We start from the raw sequence: 17882 nt of genomic DNA, 5'->3' as shown, positions 1-17882 counted from the left end.
ATGTTTGGCCTTGTGCCATCCTCACAATTATTTCTATATTTGCACCTATTGTTGCAGTCTCCGTGTCATTCCATCTAGTTAAGGGTCTTATTTCTTTTTGGCTGGCAATCTACTGTAATAGGCATGAAGTCCTTTTCCAGAGACTGGTGCCTCCTGATAATATGTCCAAAGCACGGGAGATAATGTCTCATCCTCCTTGTTTCCAAGAAGCATTCTGATTGTACTTCTTCTAAGACAAAATTGTTCAGTCTTCTGGTAGTCCATGGTATAGTTAATACTCCTTACTAACACCATAATTCAAAGGCATAAATTTGTCTCCAGTTTTCCTCATTAATGGTCTAGCTTTTGTATGCATATGAAGCAGTTGAAAATACTATGACTTGGGTCAAGCTCACCTTTGTTCTCAAAATCATACCTGTTTTTTAACAATTTATTTATTTTACTTTTTATTGTTATTTGAGTAAAGGTTCACAGAACAAGTTGGTTTTCCATTGAACAATGTGTACACATTTTGATTACAGTCCCCACAATGTAACATCACTCTTAATGCTTCCTTCCTATATTTCTTGTTTCCATTCTTCCCTGTTTCGTACCCCCTCCTGTCTTCTGAACTTTGTTCTTGGCTAAATGCTGCCCTTTTGATCTCAAATGGTTAATTATTCTTAGGAGTGTGTATCTCCCTGGTGTTATTGTTAGCTTATAGCCTGTCAGTTATTTGGCTGAAAGTTGAGCTTTGGGAGTGAATTAAGTTTCAGGCCCGAAGATTGATTTCGGGGTTCCATGACTTTCTATCAGACCAGTAAATCTGCTCCTTTTAATGACTTTAATGTGATCCCTTTCAGAACAGTCAGCAGTGGTAACCAATTACCATCCAGTTCTTCTGATCTAAGAGTCAGGAGGCTGAGGTTCAAGAGGTCTAATGGACTAATGTCCATTAATGTTTTTAAACACTTTAAAGATGTCTTTTGCAGCAAATTTTCCCAAAGCAATACATTGTTTATTACTTGACTGCTGCCTCCATGAGCATTGATTATGGATCCACAAAAAATTAATTTCCTAACAAATTAAAATTTTTATTTATTTATCATGATATAGCTTATTGGTCCCGTTGTGAGAATTTTTGTTTTCTTTATGTTGAGGTGTAATCCATACTGAAGGTTGTTGTAGTCTTTGTTCTTCATCAGTGTTTCACGTCCTCATCATTTCAGCAAGTGAAATTGTATCATCTGCAATATTTCAGGTTGTTCATGAGTTTTCCCACAATCTTGCTGCCATGTTCTTCATATAGTCCAGCTTTGCAGATTATTTACTCAGCATACAAATTGAATAAGTATAGTGAAAAGTGATTTTAAATACCAAGTTTATGTACAAACTATGCACAAGGTATGTACAAATACCTTGGTCTATGTACACGTTCTGCTTCAGCATAATTAAGTATTCTAGAATTCTCATTTTTTATAATGCTATTCATAATTTGTTGTTAAAGAACAATTTTTCATGTTATTATAATATACTGTGTATAAATTATGACATGAAAGAATTTCATAATGTGTTATGAAATAACACATTTAATTTTAAATTGTAACATTTATAAATTTTGATGTAACATAATTTCATAATTTGTAATGAAATTATGAATAACATTGCAAAGAATGGGAATTCCAGAATACTTAATTGTGCTAGTTCAGAACCTGTACAAAGACCAAGAGACAGCCATTCAAATAGAACAAAGGGATACAACATGGCTTAAAATCAGGAAAGGTGTGTATCAGGGTTTTATCTTTCACCATACTTATTCAATCTATATTCTGATAATCTTGGTCCAGGTACAGAATCCTCATGAGCACAAGTAAGTGTTCAGGAATACTCATACTTCGTAATGTTGTCCAAAACTTGTCATGATCAACACAATCAAAAGCCTTTGCATAGTCAATAAAACACAAGTAAACATCTTTCTGGTATTCTCTGCTTTCAGCCAAGATCCATCAGACATCAGCAATGATAACCCTCATTCCACAGCCTCTTCTGTATCTGGCTTGAACCTCTGGAAGTTCTCTGTCAATGTACTCTTACAACTATTTTTGTATTACCTTTAGCAAAACTTTACTTGCATGGGATATCAAAGAGCTTGTCCGATGATTTCTACATTCCTTTGGGTCACCTATCTTTGGAATGGGCACAAATATGGATCTCTTCCAATCAAGTGGTCAGATAGTTGTCTCCCAAATTTCTTGATAGAGATGAGTGAGTGCCTCCTGTGCTGCCTCACTTTCTTGAAAGATTTCAATTTTCATTCCATCAATTCCTGGTGCCTTGTTCTTTGCCAATTCCTTCAATGCACCTTGGACTTGCTCCTTTAGTATCATTGGCTCTTAATCATATGCTATCTCTTGAAACAGTTGAACATTAACCATTTCCTTTTGGTACAGTGTCTTTGTGTATTCCGTCCATCTACTCTTGATGCTTTCTGCATCATTCAATAATTTTCTCAGAGAATCTTTCAATAATGAAAGTTGAGGCTTGAATTTTTTCTTCAGTTCACCCAGCTTGAGAATGCTGAGTGTGTTCTTCCTTTTTGGTTTTCTGATTCCAGATCTTTGCACATTTTATTGTAATATTTGGCTTTGTCTTCTTGAGCTGATCTTTGAAATTTTCTGTTTGGCTCTTTTACTCCACTAGCAACACTCAAATTGGCATAGTGCAAGGAACACTGCTATGCCACTTAAATTTCCACTGAATACTCAAGACATTGAGTTGGATCTTAACATGTTACTGGTAGAAACAAGCTATGCACACATGAGTGCCTTCTGACAATTATGGCCAGATTGTCTCAAGTTTTATAGTTTATAAATTATTATTCTCATCTATACCTTAGCTAGATTATTCAGTAATGACTTTCTAAAGAAATACAAGCATATTATTGTTTAATTGTGAGTTTTGAATAGGGATAGAAAATGGACTTAGAAGTGTAAATGAGGAAATGTTTCTTTATATAAAGAAGAGTGTGAAAAATCATTATGAAAACGTTTTAAAAAGGAAAAAAAAATCTCCTAAACACTTTGAATTAAATGTGTCCTATGAGGATGGAAGACTATAGAGCATCTATTGTCTTAGTAGGGTTTATGAGTGTTCTGGGAAGAGCAGTAAGAAATCAAAAAGCCTCAGTGAGAAGGGATGCTGAGTAGTTTTGGGTTTTGACTATAGCCTTTTGCACTGATCAGGATACAGAAAAAGCAAATGCAGGAAGCAGGAAACAGAGGCAGCTTCATTAATCCAAAACCTGAACAAATAATTTACCATACACACAATGCGGAGAGAATCATTTTAGGAGGTATTTCAGGGAGAAAAGGCATCTTCTTCATTAGAAAGCAGGAACTTCTTCCATAACCATCTGTGTGGTCCCCACCTGCCATCTGGACCCCAAATAATTCCCTTTGGGTACAAGGACCCTGACATCAGCCATCATCTGAGCCAGCACAAACTACTTCCGGATCAGGTGTCCTGACCACAGACAACACCTGGGCCTATAGGAACTCCATCTAGGGTTCAGTGACCCCACCCGCTCCTCTCTCCCTTCTCCCGTGTCCACCTTATGAACCACCCCCCTCCCTCACCTGGCAGAAGTTGCCAACCCACACATGGTGTCCTGCCCTCCACAGTTTTCAGTTTTCTCCTCTCGGTCTGAGCTCTGTACTAGTATTTTCCTTCCTTTGATTTTTGTTCCCATCTTCTCCCTTTTTTTTTTTTTTACCCTTTCCTTTTCTACCTTCTGTTTTTGTTTTTTCCTCTTGTTTCTCTTTTCATTTTTCCCATGCAATTCTTCTTTCTTTTTCTCTTGATTTTTCATATATATATATATATATACACATATATAATATATTTATATACATATAATGTATATCTATTTACCTTTATCCATTTCACTTTTCTCCTTTTCCCTTCTTAGTTTTGGTTATTGTGTTATTTTTCTTTTTTCTTTTCTCCCTCCCCAGTTTTATTTTCTTTTCCCTTTTTTTCTCTTTTTAGTTATTATCTTCCTTTTTCTTTCAGCTGCCTATTTTCTACTTTTATCACTTTCCTGTTGTTTCTTTGTGTTTATCATTTTTTGTTTCTTTCCTCACACAACTAGGTAAAACAGACTGTTTCAAGCTTGGAAAGAAATTAATAATTTACCAAATGACCACAAAGAAAATGAATAAACCTTCTCAAAATAAAAATGGAAAATCATAAAGATTTAGTAAACACTAAAGCAAAAACAGCAAGAAAGTGATAAGAAAACCTACAAATAAAATGAATTCAGCACAGAAAATTATGGGAAGCAAAGAACCAAGACTGTGCAATGTTAAGAATATATATATATAATCTATATCCATCAAATTGATTCCAAACTATAGCAATCCTCCTTTAGGACAGAGTTGAACTGCTCCATAGGGTTTCCAAGGCTATAGTCTTTATAGAAGCAGATTGGCACATCCTTGTCTAGCAGAGTGGGCCAGTGGGTTCAAACTGCCAACCTTTTGGTGAGCAGTCAAGCATTTAACCACTGCATCACCAAGGCTCCTTCCAAATCTGCTTGCATATCATAATTAGTTAGACAAAACAAAACAGCACTAAAATACTATTATCACTTTAAGTATGTTGTTGAGAGAGCTAATTTATCACATCACATAATATACTGCATGAAAAATAAACTAGCTAAAAGTAAAGTTCATTTTCAAATGTAAGGGATAATTGGAAGCTTCACTTTCTTGACCCTCATCCTGTGCTATTTCTTTCCTAGTGATATTAATTTTATTTTTAGTGTTTCTCCTTCAGGGATATACACAAGGTCACATACCAGTCCATCTGCAACATTTTTTTATATGGGAAAATATTACACCACCAGCTGAGTCATTTACACAGATGAGTTTTAACAGGTGCTGAGGAAAAATATGACCCTAAATTTATAGGTCAGAGTACTAAGAGCAGGTCTCCTGGTGTGGAGCTGTAGGGTCAGCCCCGGATTGATTGTGAAGAACAAAGTCAAGTAGTTCAAACTCATCAGCTGCTCTTTGGAAACCATCTACAGGGTCACTGTGAGTTGGAACTGACTCAACAATGCTTAACAAAACTAAGAATTAGGTTAAGAATCCATGTATGTACATGTCAACCTTTTTTTATTATTATTTTAAATATTTTCTCAGCTGATGATAAAATAGCTTAGCAACAGTTGTTAGCAGAGATAACAAACACATGCTTTGGAGAACTCTCCAGTGAGTGGAGTTGTTAGAAACGAGAGGGAAAGAAGTCGTCTAGTTTTACAGCTGGTGCCTTACTTAGTCTGGTTTCTCCAGAGGAGCAAATCAGTGAAGCATTTTGTGTGTGCTGAATTGGTTCTGATTTATAGTGGCCCTGAATAGTAGGTAGGAGGAATTTTTTTTCTGCCAAAATTTATAACATCATTTGAGGGCAATGCAAATTAATCAACTTAAAAATTATCCTGCTGTATTTGGTCAAACATTTAATTAACTCGTTGCTAAGGTGATGGCTACAAATGTGGTTGCCTAGACAGGGCCAGACCAGATGATTCCAAGGATTTTATATATCCTGAGCGTGGGAGAAAGATGAGGCTTTCTGCTTCCGTAAAGATTTACAGCCTCGGAAATCCTATATAGGGTCACTATTGGTCAAAATCGACTCCATGGCTCATACCACCACCACCACCACATGTCCTGGGGCCTGACTTTCCCCATCCCTGCTGTATAGGATTTCTAAGGAATGGCTAGTGGGTTTGAACTGCCAATATTACAATTCATATTCTAGTGCTTATCCTACATTGCCACACCAGGACTAGAGCAATTTACTTCAAGGAAATGACTCATGTATTTATGGGGACTGGCAAGTCCAAAATCCATGGATCAGGCAATAGACTGAAGACATCTGCTGGCTCACATGGTTGCAGAGGCGAACAAATGGCAGGCCAGATGACAGGCCAGAGACTTCTGTAGCCTTAAATCCCAAGAACCACATAGTAGTAACCATTACATGAAGCCAGACAATCTGGTATCCCTGCACCATCATAAATATTGTATTCAGTCTACAAGCCCAAAAGCATGTGCATGTATGTGTGTGAAGGAAAAAGATTTGTGCACTTCAGTCACCTTTATATCAAATGTAAAATAAAGAGTTCAGTTATGGTTATGGATTATGATATGATGGGAAGGAGGGGGTTTTCTTTCCTTTTTTTTTTTTTTTATCTTATAGGAAGATAAAAGATATGATGAAACAATATGCATTTTATTTTAAATATATTGTAGATGCATTATTTTTTACAACAGAAAATATGAATTTTAACACCAGTATACCAGGAAAATGCTTTCTTCCTCCAATGGCTGAAGATTTGGTCTTAGGATATGGCTCAAGTTGACCTAGACTATAAGCATAATGAAAAGAGGAACTAGTTTGCCATGTTTCCACAGTGTTTGAAGAGTTTGGTTGGTATTCAACAGGCACAATAATAAATATTTTTTGAAAAAATTATGTACATCATAGATCCTTGTCCTGAAGGATCTTATAATGACATGATAGTGATGGTGCCAAAAATGCTGACAAAAACAATTTATTAAATGCGTTTGTTTTTGTCCCAGACACTGCACTAAAATTTACATAGATTATTTCCTATGTCATCAAATCCTATGTATGTATGTATTATTACAATTTCACCGATGAGAATACTGAGTTACTGAGTTGAGACTAAACCCCACTCAGATCTGTCTCACATCAAAGCCTGATCATTTTTACTGTATTTCTATGCATAAATAAATTCTATACACACACTTTGAACATAGTACTTAAGGATAATGGTTTGATAGTAACCTATCATCTTTACTCTTAAGGAGTCAGTGAAAAGTATAAAAATATACTGAAGATATTGCAAAGTCAATTTGGCAGATAATTGTTATAGGAAACCAGTGCTGCAATTGCAAAGGGGTTAGAAATTTTGAAGTCCTAAAGAGCTTCAAAAATGCTTCTTGGGGGAAAGAAATTCAGATGGCACTTAGAAAACAATTGAATAGAAAGGAGATGAGGTTAGGATTCTGGGTAGGGGATACATGTGAACCAGGCTGAGAAGCAGGACACACCACAGGTATTTAGCAGATGATAAGGGAACAAAATTGGCTGGAGCACACTCAGGATACAAAGTTCATTTAGGGAAGAGTTAGTAGATACAGTGTTGGATACCAGTGATGGGGAGCTCTAATGCACAGCTGAAAATTTGGGGATTTATCCCATGACAACCAAAATTATTTTGAGATAGTATACTATTAATCGGAACCAACTCCACGCCACATAACAACATACTACTACTACTACTAATAGGATAGTGCTGCTGTGGTACTGTAGGATAAGCACTGGACTGCTAACAGCAAGCTAATTGCAAGATTGGTGGTTCAAACCCACCAGCTGCCCCTTGGAAACCCTATACCGGGTTGCTCTCGTTGGAACCGGCTTAATGGCACCTAACAATAGCAACAACATGCTACTGAAAACCATTTTTGTTTTCTTAATATTTTGTTTATTAACATAGCATTTTATGCCTGCAAGTATCTCCATAAAGTGAGATTATAATCTGTAAATAATTTTAAATGGAGAACAACAGCTAAAACTGAGTCCATAACTTGGCTGCAGAAGTGTCTCTTGATATTGTATCGAAGTGTGGGGACCAGACACTGGTGCTGGCAGTCTTTGGGTTCCCCACCACTGGCTTTCTATGAACTCGCTGTAATACTGTCTTGTATGAATCTGTTCTCAGAACCTTGGGCCTCTAGTCATGCTTCCTGGACTGCTGCAGGGTAAAAGGTGGGCCATTCAGGGAGGTTCTGAGTCTGCTGTGCTTCTCCTACCACCACAACATCTCCTCCAAATGTTTACAGAACTGGAGTTCTACCTACACATTTGTACAAAATATTAACTTGCTGATAAAATGCATTTGCAACACTTTGCTCCTTGATGAGCATTAACCCAGGCCATTCATTGAAACATCTAGAGCAGAAGTTTTATGTTTCTGATCACAGTCATACACTCTCCATAGAGATTTTAAAATCCTGGTGTGGCACTATAGGATAAAGCACTGGTCTGTTAATCGCAAAGTTGTTGGTTCAAATCCACTAACAGCAATTCCTTGGAAACCCTGTAAAGAGTTGCTATGAATCGGAACTGACTTGATCTCACTTAACAACAATATTTATGCTACATGTTTTCCAGTTTTTCACTTGACTTAGAACTTTCTTATGATTTTTAATATCTTGACATTTTAAAAATATTATATAGACAAATCTGATTTTTCTTTTGGGATTTCTTCATGAATTTTATTTAGAGAAAATCCTTCCATCATTCTGGAGAAAAGCTGCCCATTTTCCCCTAAGTTTTATGTGGTTTCCTTTTTGATTCTGACTCTTTAATCCACCTGGAAAATGGTTGGTATATGACATAAAGGCTTACTAGTTATTTTCATCAGATATTTTACCAATTCCATTATTGAATAATGTTTTCCACTGCTGTAAATGCAAGATTATAGAAGGGATTTGTTTATGAAGTAACATGGTCTACTAACCTCTTTGTCATTGTTTATTTTGTTCATGAGGTTATCTGTAGGACTGACCTTGTCCCTGACTCTTAGGAAATATCCAGCTGTTCCAATCCTTTTTTATTTTTTTCAAGATGAATTGAAGCATTGTTTTTAGGCTCTTAAACCCATATCTTCATCCTATTACCTTCTTGATAAAAGTTTACAGAGTACATTGGTTTTACATTCAGCAATTCATACACATTTGTTTTTGTGACATTGTTTGCAACCCTACTCCCCCCGCCCCCCAATGTAACGGCACTCTTCCCTTTGAACCCTTCCCTTTGTCCTTCTTTTCCTATCCCTCCTTGTCTTCTGAGTTTTGTCCTTGGGCCAATGCTGTCCTTTCGATTGTTCTAAGGACTGCATACCTCCTGGTATTATTATTCACCCTATAGGTTGGTCTGTAGAATAGGAGCACAGTAACTTTATACAAAAGCGTGGGACTATGAACCACAAGGTCGGTGGTTCAAGCCCACCAGCCACTCCATGGGAGAATGATGAGGCTTTCTGCTCCTGCATACATTCACAGACTTGGAAACCCTATATGGGGTCACTATGAGTCAAAACAAACTTGGTGACACTTAAAAAAAAAACAGCCTGTCTATCACTAGGCTAAAAGTTCAGCCGGGAGGTGAGTTCAGTTCCAGGCTTCAAGGATGCTGAAGGATCATAATCCACTAATTTCTATCAGACCAATAAGTCAGTTGTTTGTTGGTTTTCTTTCTTTCTTTCTTTAACAATTTTGTATTTTAAATAAAGAACAAGCTCTGTAATCTATTTGTTCAGAAATTATCTTAAATACCACATTTCATATTTTAATCATAGAAATTTATCATCATTATCTGTTCGTCCCTCAATATATTATCAAGTTCCCTGCTAAAGTCACAAAAGAAAACAGACTTGAATTGTTTCATTTAGAAGCCATTTCCTGAATTATAAGTTGTCCTTGTATTACACACACAGACATATTTGGGCAAAACATTCTTTTAAATGAAATTTTATAAAGGCGATGATTTTTCCCAGAAATTTGGTCTCAATTTAAGCTGGTTGGGAAACAATGCTTCTCTTCTGTTGGTCTTAAAGTGTAAGTTGCAAGTATTGCTAGAAGAGTATCAGACGATGTCAGAAAAGGCAGATTTAAAGTCCAATTTTAGCCCTTCCCACAAATAAGACCAAATAAATTATCTTCTCTGTTTCTTACCTATATATGTTTTCATACTTTCATTTATTTAGTCGGTCATTCTGTACATTTTATTTCATATCTGTTGTTGTTAGGTGGAATCAAGTCAATTTCAATTCATAGTGACCCCATTTGAAATAGTAGAACTGCCTCATAGGGTGTTCTAGGCTATCATCTTAATTGGAGCAGATCATCATGTCTTTCTTCTGAAGAGTTATTGAGTGAGTAGTTTCAATTGTTAGCCCAAAGCTTAAATATTGTGCCATTTTGGTCCTTCTTATTTTACATCTACAATGTGTCATATTCTGTGTTATAGCAAGTAGTCTAGAAGGGTGATGATGGGTGTGAAAATAGAAAAAAAATACATGGGATCACTATGTTGCTCTAAATTTCAAATGGACTATTGCACATAGACATTGCAATATAGAAAGCTCTTTACAAATGTAAATGATCAGCATTTAATTACTTATTTCCTCATCATGTATGCCCATGTAGTTCAAGTGTTCTGGGACAATTTTTCTTCTTAGCTTTTTATTGCAAATGGATAAAGTTTTACAGATAAGATCATCAGTTATACATTCAACAAATCATACACTTTGTTTCATCTCAATGATTACAATCTCCTCCATATAACAACAGTTATCCTGCTACCTCCCTGTGGTTCCTATGTGCTCTTCACCCACCTTCCCATTACTTCTGAACTTTGTACTTAGGAAAATGCTTTGTCCTTTTGATTTTGAGTGTTTGACCATTCCATGGTGCAGTTATCCCCTATATATGAATCCACTAAGTAGTTGAAAATTGGGCCACTGGGGTCAGTCCGTTTCCAGTACCAAAGGGTGGTCAAGGGCCATGATCTCAGGTTACCCTAATCTCTTTCTGACCAATAAACACAGTCTCTCTTTTTTTCCAAATAAGTTTGACTTTTGTTCTATATTTTTTACAACTCTACCCAGGACCCTCTAATATGATCCTTTTCATAGCAGTTGGTAGTAGTAGTCAGACACCAGCTAGTTCTGGTCTCAGAGTCATGGAGACTGATGTTCACATTCTCCATAAATTCACTGGAATCCAAGCCTCTTCAATTCTTATCACTCTTCTTTCTTCCACACATGGAGAAAAGTTGCACCTTAATTGACCACTCATGAACTTTCAAGATCTCAGATGCTACTTACCAAAGTAGGATGTAGAACATTTTACGTGTTGACTATGTTATGCCAGTAGACCATGGTGTACCCTGAAACTATGATCCTGAGCTCCCAGTCCCAGCAACTCCTCATTGCCTTAAGATATTTGATAATATCTAAGAACTTTTCATCATTTTGCGCACTGTATGCTTCACCTCATTCATAGTTGTATTTGCAGGAAAGGTACTTATATACAAATATCCTCTTTCAAATTCTTAAATGTTTGTGGAATATAACAGATCTATGTTGGAAGAAGTACAGCCAGAGCACTCCTTGAAGGCCAGGGTAACCAAATCTCGACCCTCATATTTCGAACATATTGTCAGGAGGGACCAGTTTCTGGAGAAGGATATCATGTTTGGTAAGGTAGAAGGTCAGAGAAAAAGAGGAAGACCCCAGCAAGATGGATTGGCAAAGTGGCAACATCAATGGGCTCAAGCGTGGCAACAATTGTGAGGTTGGCCCAGGATCAGGCAATGTTTTGTTCTGTTGTGCATAGGGTTGCTATGAGTCGATACCAACATGATGGCACCTAACAACAAACAACAACATATATATATATATATATATATATATATATATATATATGCCATTTTTCTTCATTTACCCTTTTAGCCTATGTCTTAGTACATTTATCTATGCATGTTCCAAGATAGTTATATATCTTTATTCCCTTTAATCCATACATACCTCCCTGTGTCTTCACCTCTCTTCATCATTCTTCTGCCACCCTCCCTCTTCTTTTATACTGTCCTCCCTTTCCTTATATATTGTCCTTCCTATCACCAGAGCTAATATATGTCTACCTTCTAGCCAGTGAATTACTCTCCTTTCCCTTCCACTCCTGTTAACCATCTAAGAATGTTTCTTTTAGTATGAAAATCTTTTCTTGAGTTTCTACAACAGTGGTCTCATACAATATTGGACCTTCTGTGATTGACTTATTTCATTCGGCGTAATGTCCTCCAGGTTCATTCATGTTATGAGGTGCTTCACAGCTTCATCATTATTCTTCAACATTGCATAGTATTCCATTGTGTGTATGCATCAAAGATTGTTTGTCCATTCTTCCATTGATAGGCACTTTGGCTGTCTCCATCTTTTCACTATTGTGAACATCAGTGTGCAAATAAGTACCTGATGCTGGGACAATATTTTGAAGAGCTTTGTACATGTCTATATTTTTAAAATACTGTATACAATATTAAAATATTGGAACTAACTTAAATATCTATCAAATATTAATTCATTATTACTATTATAAAAGGGGGCCTTAAAAGTTCATGTAAAGGTTCCATTGTCTTTTAATTTCATTTTTCCATGAACTTTTCGAAGCCCTCTTGTATATTCCTGTGTACATCCATGTTGTTGTTTTTAAGTGCTATTGAATTGATTCCAACTCATAGTGACCCTGTATAGGGTTTCCAAGGAGCAGTTGGTGGGTTTGAACTACCATCATTAGTGTACATCCATACACAGGAATATATAATAATAATAACATAATAATAATAATAATAATAATATATTGACCACTTACTAAGTCCCAGAATAACTAAGGGTTTTGCTTATATTTAAAATTATTTAATAGTTAAGTTTCATAATACCCTTGTGAGGAGTTACAATAATCATACCCCTTTTACTGATGAGGGAACTAGAGTAGAGAGAGGTTAACTATTTTATCCAAGATTTCAGGGATACTAAGTGATGAAACTGGGATTTGAATATTGACGTTTTGGTCCTTAGTCTCCATACATAGCACTGGTCTTTCTCACTGTTAAAATAGATAAAGCAGGTACATATATCTTGAAAAGAAAACATCTTCAAGATCTGTAAGTGTGAAAGAAATATAATTTCCTGAAAGAAAGGAAATCTATTTAGAAAATGCACACACATGTTTATAGACTATCTCCGGAAAGATAGAAGAATACGCAAGAAAATTATAACTTGGATGTTTTCTGGAAGGACTCTGGGTAGTTGCAGAACAAGCAGATTATGGGAATGTAGTTCTCACTGTGAACCTTTCCTTTTCGATTTTTCTACCATATGCATGCATTACCAATTGTAAAATAAATGGATTTTTTTGAAATTGTAAAGCCATTATAGTGAATCCTTGTAAGGTAGAACAAAAACAAAACCCCAGTAGTGTACATCTTATTTACCATTTAATATATTTTGCAATCCTAGTTTCACATTTGGGTGCCTTGAAGCCCTCATTGAGTGGCCCAAACAGTTAAGTATTCAGCTACTGACAAAAAAAAATTGGCAGGTCAATTCACCCAGATGAGCTTTAGAAAAAAGGCGTGGCAATTTCCTTCTGAAAATTCAGCCATTGAACATCTATGGCATACTCTGCAACGCACAGGGTCACTATGAGTTGGAATTGAGTCAATAACAACTGGTTTTGATTTAGAGACCCTCACTGCAGGAAATGACTTCAGGTGATTTTTATACATGATGTCTGCCTCCTATGTCTGGGCGGGCCTAAAAACCAAGCAGCACTCAAAGGAATTGGCCTCAGTGTACTCACTGACAGGATGTCCCCTAGCCAGTCCACCACAGTTAGTGCCCAAGTAATGCCCGAGGCCTCTGGCACAGTTATGCCTGAGGCCTCTGGCATAAGCCTAGCAAAGCAAAGAAATAGGATTTACTCAGTGACTGGCACATAGGAATTGTCTCATATAACATTAGCTTTTGAATAAATGCCCAAAAAAGAAAAAAGGGAAGAATAGGGAAAAACATTAAAAAGTAGCTACTTGCCCATGTGTATATAACGATGAGACTGATTTTCCACCAGTGCCTGGCAACTGCCTCAAAGTCCATTCTACTGGTCCCCAAATGCTTTGAGCAAGAACCATTTCATTAGCTTGAATATCAGTGATACAAAAAGTTCTTTTTAATCTATCCCCCGCCCCCTCTCCCAGCCTCCAGAAGTGAGTAGGTGGGTATGGGTAAGGCAAAAAGAATATACCTTTAGGGGCATATTTTCAGTTCATGGAAATCTTTGAAAATGATCAAAGCAAAACACAGTGTTCTTAAGATTACAATTTTAGATGGGAACTTGTATGACCTGAATTTGACACAAACTTTTGAGGTTATAGTTTCAGAATCAGTTTTGTCATCAGGTAGTTTCATCAGAAGATGGAAACAGTATATGTCAGAATTAAAAGGGTTAGAACACAAATTCAGTTTCTTGCCCTGATGAGATGGCAGTTTAAGAAATCAGAAAGACAACCTACTTTAAAACAGAAAGAATTCATTGTAAGATGCTTTATTGTTCTCAATTTTTCTCTGTCCTTTCTGTAAAAGGATTATATAATCCTGTTCTTGTTGCCATCCATCTAAGCACTCAGTTGCTATCACAAATGCAGTTTCAGAGGGCTAAAAGCGTAGAAAATATAGATGTTATGAAGCAAGTATCTACAGGAATTCATTTTCCACCCTTATCATTGTGGAATGTGAAACTCGTTCTACATTTGGTTTGTCATAAAGAACATTAGCACTTTGTACATGGCAGGAAGAGAATAATGACTTGGTTTAAGTAATAACACTAGAACAGGGAAGTGATTTGTTGTATCATAGCCTTTTTCTGTTAGTTTTAAGGAACTTTCTTTTGTTGTTCCAAGAAAGGTTTGTGTTTGTTTTTAAACACAGAAAGAATGAACCAAAAGTTGCATTAAGAAGTAAGAGATAAATTTAAATCTTTGGTATTATTTCTCCAAAGTCCAGAATATTTAAATATTAACAAATTGGGAGGTTTGATCATAAAATTTGTTGCAATTATAGACAGAAAAATTCTCTTTGACTTTTTCAGAAATAAAGCAATTCTCAGAAAGTCGGAGTTGTGTTTTTAAACTTTAACCCATTGATGTCAAGTTGATTCGAACTCTTAGGAACTCAAAGGGTTTCCAAGGCTGTGAGGCATTGTAGGATATGCACTGAACCCCAAGGTAGGTTTGAAAGGTTGGCAGTTCAAATCCACCAGCAGCTCCTCAGAAACCCTATACAAAGTTGCTAGGACTTGAAACCTACTCAATGGCACTACATAACAACAATCTACAGAAGCAGACTGCCACACCTTTCTCCCGCAGAACAGCTGTGGGTTCAAATCACTGACCTTTCTGTTAGCAGCTGAGTACTTAATCACTTAACTACTTTATTGTTGCTGTTCTTAAGTGCCATTGAGTCTGGTTCTGACTCATAGTGACCCTGTATAAGGTTTCCAAGGAGTGGCTGGTGAGTTTGAACTGCTGATGTTTCAGTTCAGTGTTTCCATCCCACAGCACCACACCAGGACTCCATTTAATTACTTTGTTGTGGTTGTGATGTGCTGTGGTGTCGGTTCTGACTCCTAGTGACCCTGTCCTGGGTTTCTGAGGCTGTAAATCTTTACGGGAGCAGAAAGCCTCATCTTTCTTCTGCAGAACAGCTGGTAGTGTCGGACTGCTGACCCTGAGGTTAGCAGCCCACTCGTAACCACTATGCTACCAGTGCTAGGGAGACTAAAAATGATGTAGACAAATTTTTACCTTTTGAAAACTGAAAGTTCCTGAGCTTCAGAAATTTGATGAGGTCTGGGCTGGGACTCTATTGTTTTCCCTTTTAACTGTGCAGGTGATTATTGGGTGCAGGTGGATTTTCCTCACTGTGTTGCTGCTGCATCTCTGGAACAAATTCTCACATGTCAATGCAGAAGTTCAGGTCAACAAATACCACAACCAATTTATATGTCTTCCAAATTCATGTACTGGATTTTATTATTGGCTACTGACCAGAGATCTTCAAATGAATTTAGGAGATGTATTTTTAATTATATAATAATACGGAACACAACACATACTTAGCTAGTTTCTGAATGTGAAAAAGGATTTCTTTTTCTTAATTTGTATTGTAACCAAATAAAACATTTTTTAGTTTCATAGGAAATGCCAGTACTCCTGGGGAAATGAGTTATTTGCAATGTCTGAAATTTTGTTTGTGCTTTAATTAAAAGAAAAACAAAACAAAAAAACAAGCCAGCATTAAAGTATAAAATAAAAGATGACTGAACTGCCTCCTCAAAGTAGAGTTCAACCTTAAGGATATTAAAACTTTGGGACCTTCATTTGCTGATGGGGCACAACTGAAAATAAGAACAGCTGCAAACATCCACTAATTACTGAAACATAGAATGCATGAAGTATGAATCTAGGAAAATTGGAAGTTGTCCAAAATGAAATGGAATGCTTGAAGAAAGAAACCTAAGCAAGTAGACTAATAGTGGGCATTTTGAATGAGACAATCATATAGCATACTATACCAGGGATGACAAATGGAAGTGAAGCAGGGCCACATTCATTGTCAAAAAGAACATTTCAAGATCTATCTTGAAGTATCACACTGTCAGTGATAGGATAAAATCAATATGCCAACAAGGAAGATCAGTTAATACTATTATTTTTCAAAATTACATACCAACCACTAGTGCTAAAGTTTAAAATATTGAAAAATTTTGTCAACTTCTGTAGTCTGAAATTGATCAAACATGCAGTTCAGATTCATTGTTAATTACTATGATTGGAATGTCAGAGTAGGAAACAAAGATGAAATGATCATTATTTGGAAAACATGCCCTTAGTGATAGAGATAACTCCAGAGAGATCATGACAGAGCTTTGCAAAACCAATGACTTATACACTGGAAATACTCTTTCAGCCACATGAACAGCAACTAGACACCTGGACTTCACCAAATGGAATACACAGGAATCAAATCAACATCAACTACATTTGTATAAAAAGACAATGGAAAAGCTCAATATCATAAGCAAGAACTAGGCCAGGAGACACGTGCAGAACAGACCATCAATTGCTCATACTCAAACCCAAGTTGAAGCTTAAGAAAATTAAAACAAATTCATATAACTCCAAAAAATGACCTTCAGCATACCCCACCTGAATTTAGAGACCATCTCAAGAATAGATTTAATGTACTGGGTACAAATGACCAAAGACCAGATGAGTTGTCAGGTGACATCAAAGACACCATACATAAAGAAACAAAGAAATAATTTAAAAGACAGGAAAAAAAGAAAAGAGCAAAATGGATGCCAGAAGAGACTCTGAAATTTGCTTTTAAATGTAGAGTAACTAAAGCAAATGGGAGAAATGATGAAGAGCTGAATAGAAGCTTTCAAATGGTTGCTTAGAAAGACATAGTAAAGTATTATAATAAAATGTACAAATACCTGAAGTTAGAAACCCAGAAGGGAAGAACATCCTTGGTACTTCTCAAACTGAAAGAATTAAAGAAAGAAAATCCAAGTATCAAGTTGCCATATTGAAGGATTCTATGGGGGAAATCCACACTACTTGCCTGTCAGTTTGTTGTGATTTACATGTTGCTGTGATGCTGGAAGCTATGTGACTAGTATTTCTAATACAGCAGGGTCACTCAGAGTGGATAAGTTTCAGTGGAGTTTTCAGACTAAACAAACTAGGAAGAAGAAGAAGTAGACAACTTCTGAAAGTTTAGTCACTGAAAACCTGATGAATAGCAGTGGAACATTATCTGATAAAGTGCCAGAAATGAGGCCCTCAGATTGGAAGACACTCAAAATATCACTGGGGAAGAGCTGCCTCCTCAGTGTAAAGTCCACTTTAATAATGCTAAACTCTCAAGAACTTCATTTGTTAATGGAGCATGACTCAAAATGAGAAGAAGCTACAAATATCCAATAAACAGATTGTGGAAAGTATGAAGTAAGAATTTAGGAAAATTGAAAGTCATCAAAAATTAAATGGTGCACGTAAAGATTGATATTATAGACATTTTTCAAATACCTTCTTTAGACAGCATAAGAGAAGACTATACACATGGACCTCACCAGATGGAACACATAGAAATCAAATAGACTACATCTGTGGAAAGA

Source organism: Chrysochloris asiatica, unplaced genomic scaffold (assembly GCF_000296735.1).
Source record: "Chrysochloris asiatica unplaced genomic scaffold, ChrAsi1.0 scaffold00031, whole genome shotgun sequence".
NCBI lineage: Eukaryota > Metazoa > Chordata > Mammalia > Afrosoricida > Chrysochloridae > Chrysochloris > Chrysochloris asiatica.
This window is presented reverse-complemented; position numbering follows the sequence as displayed.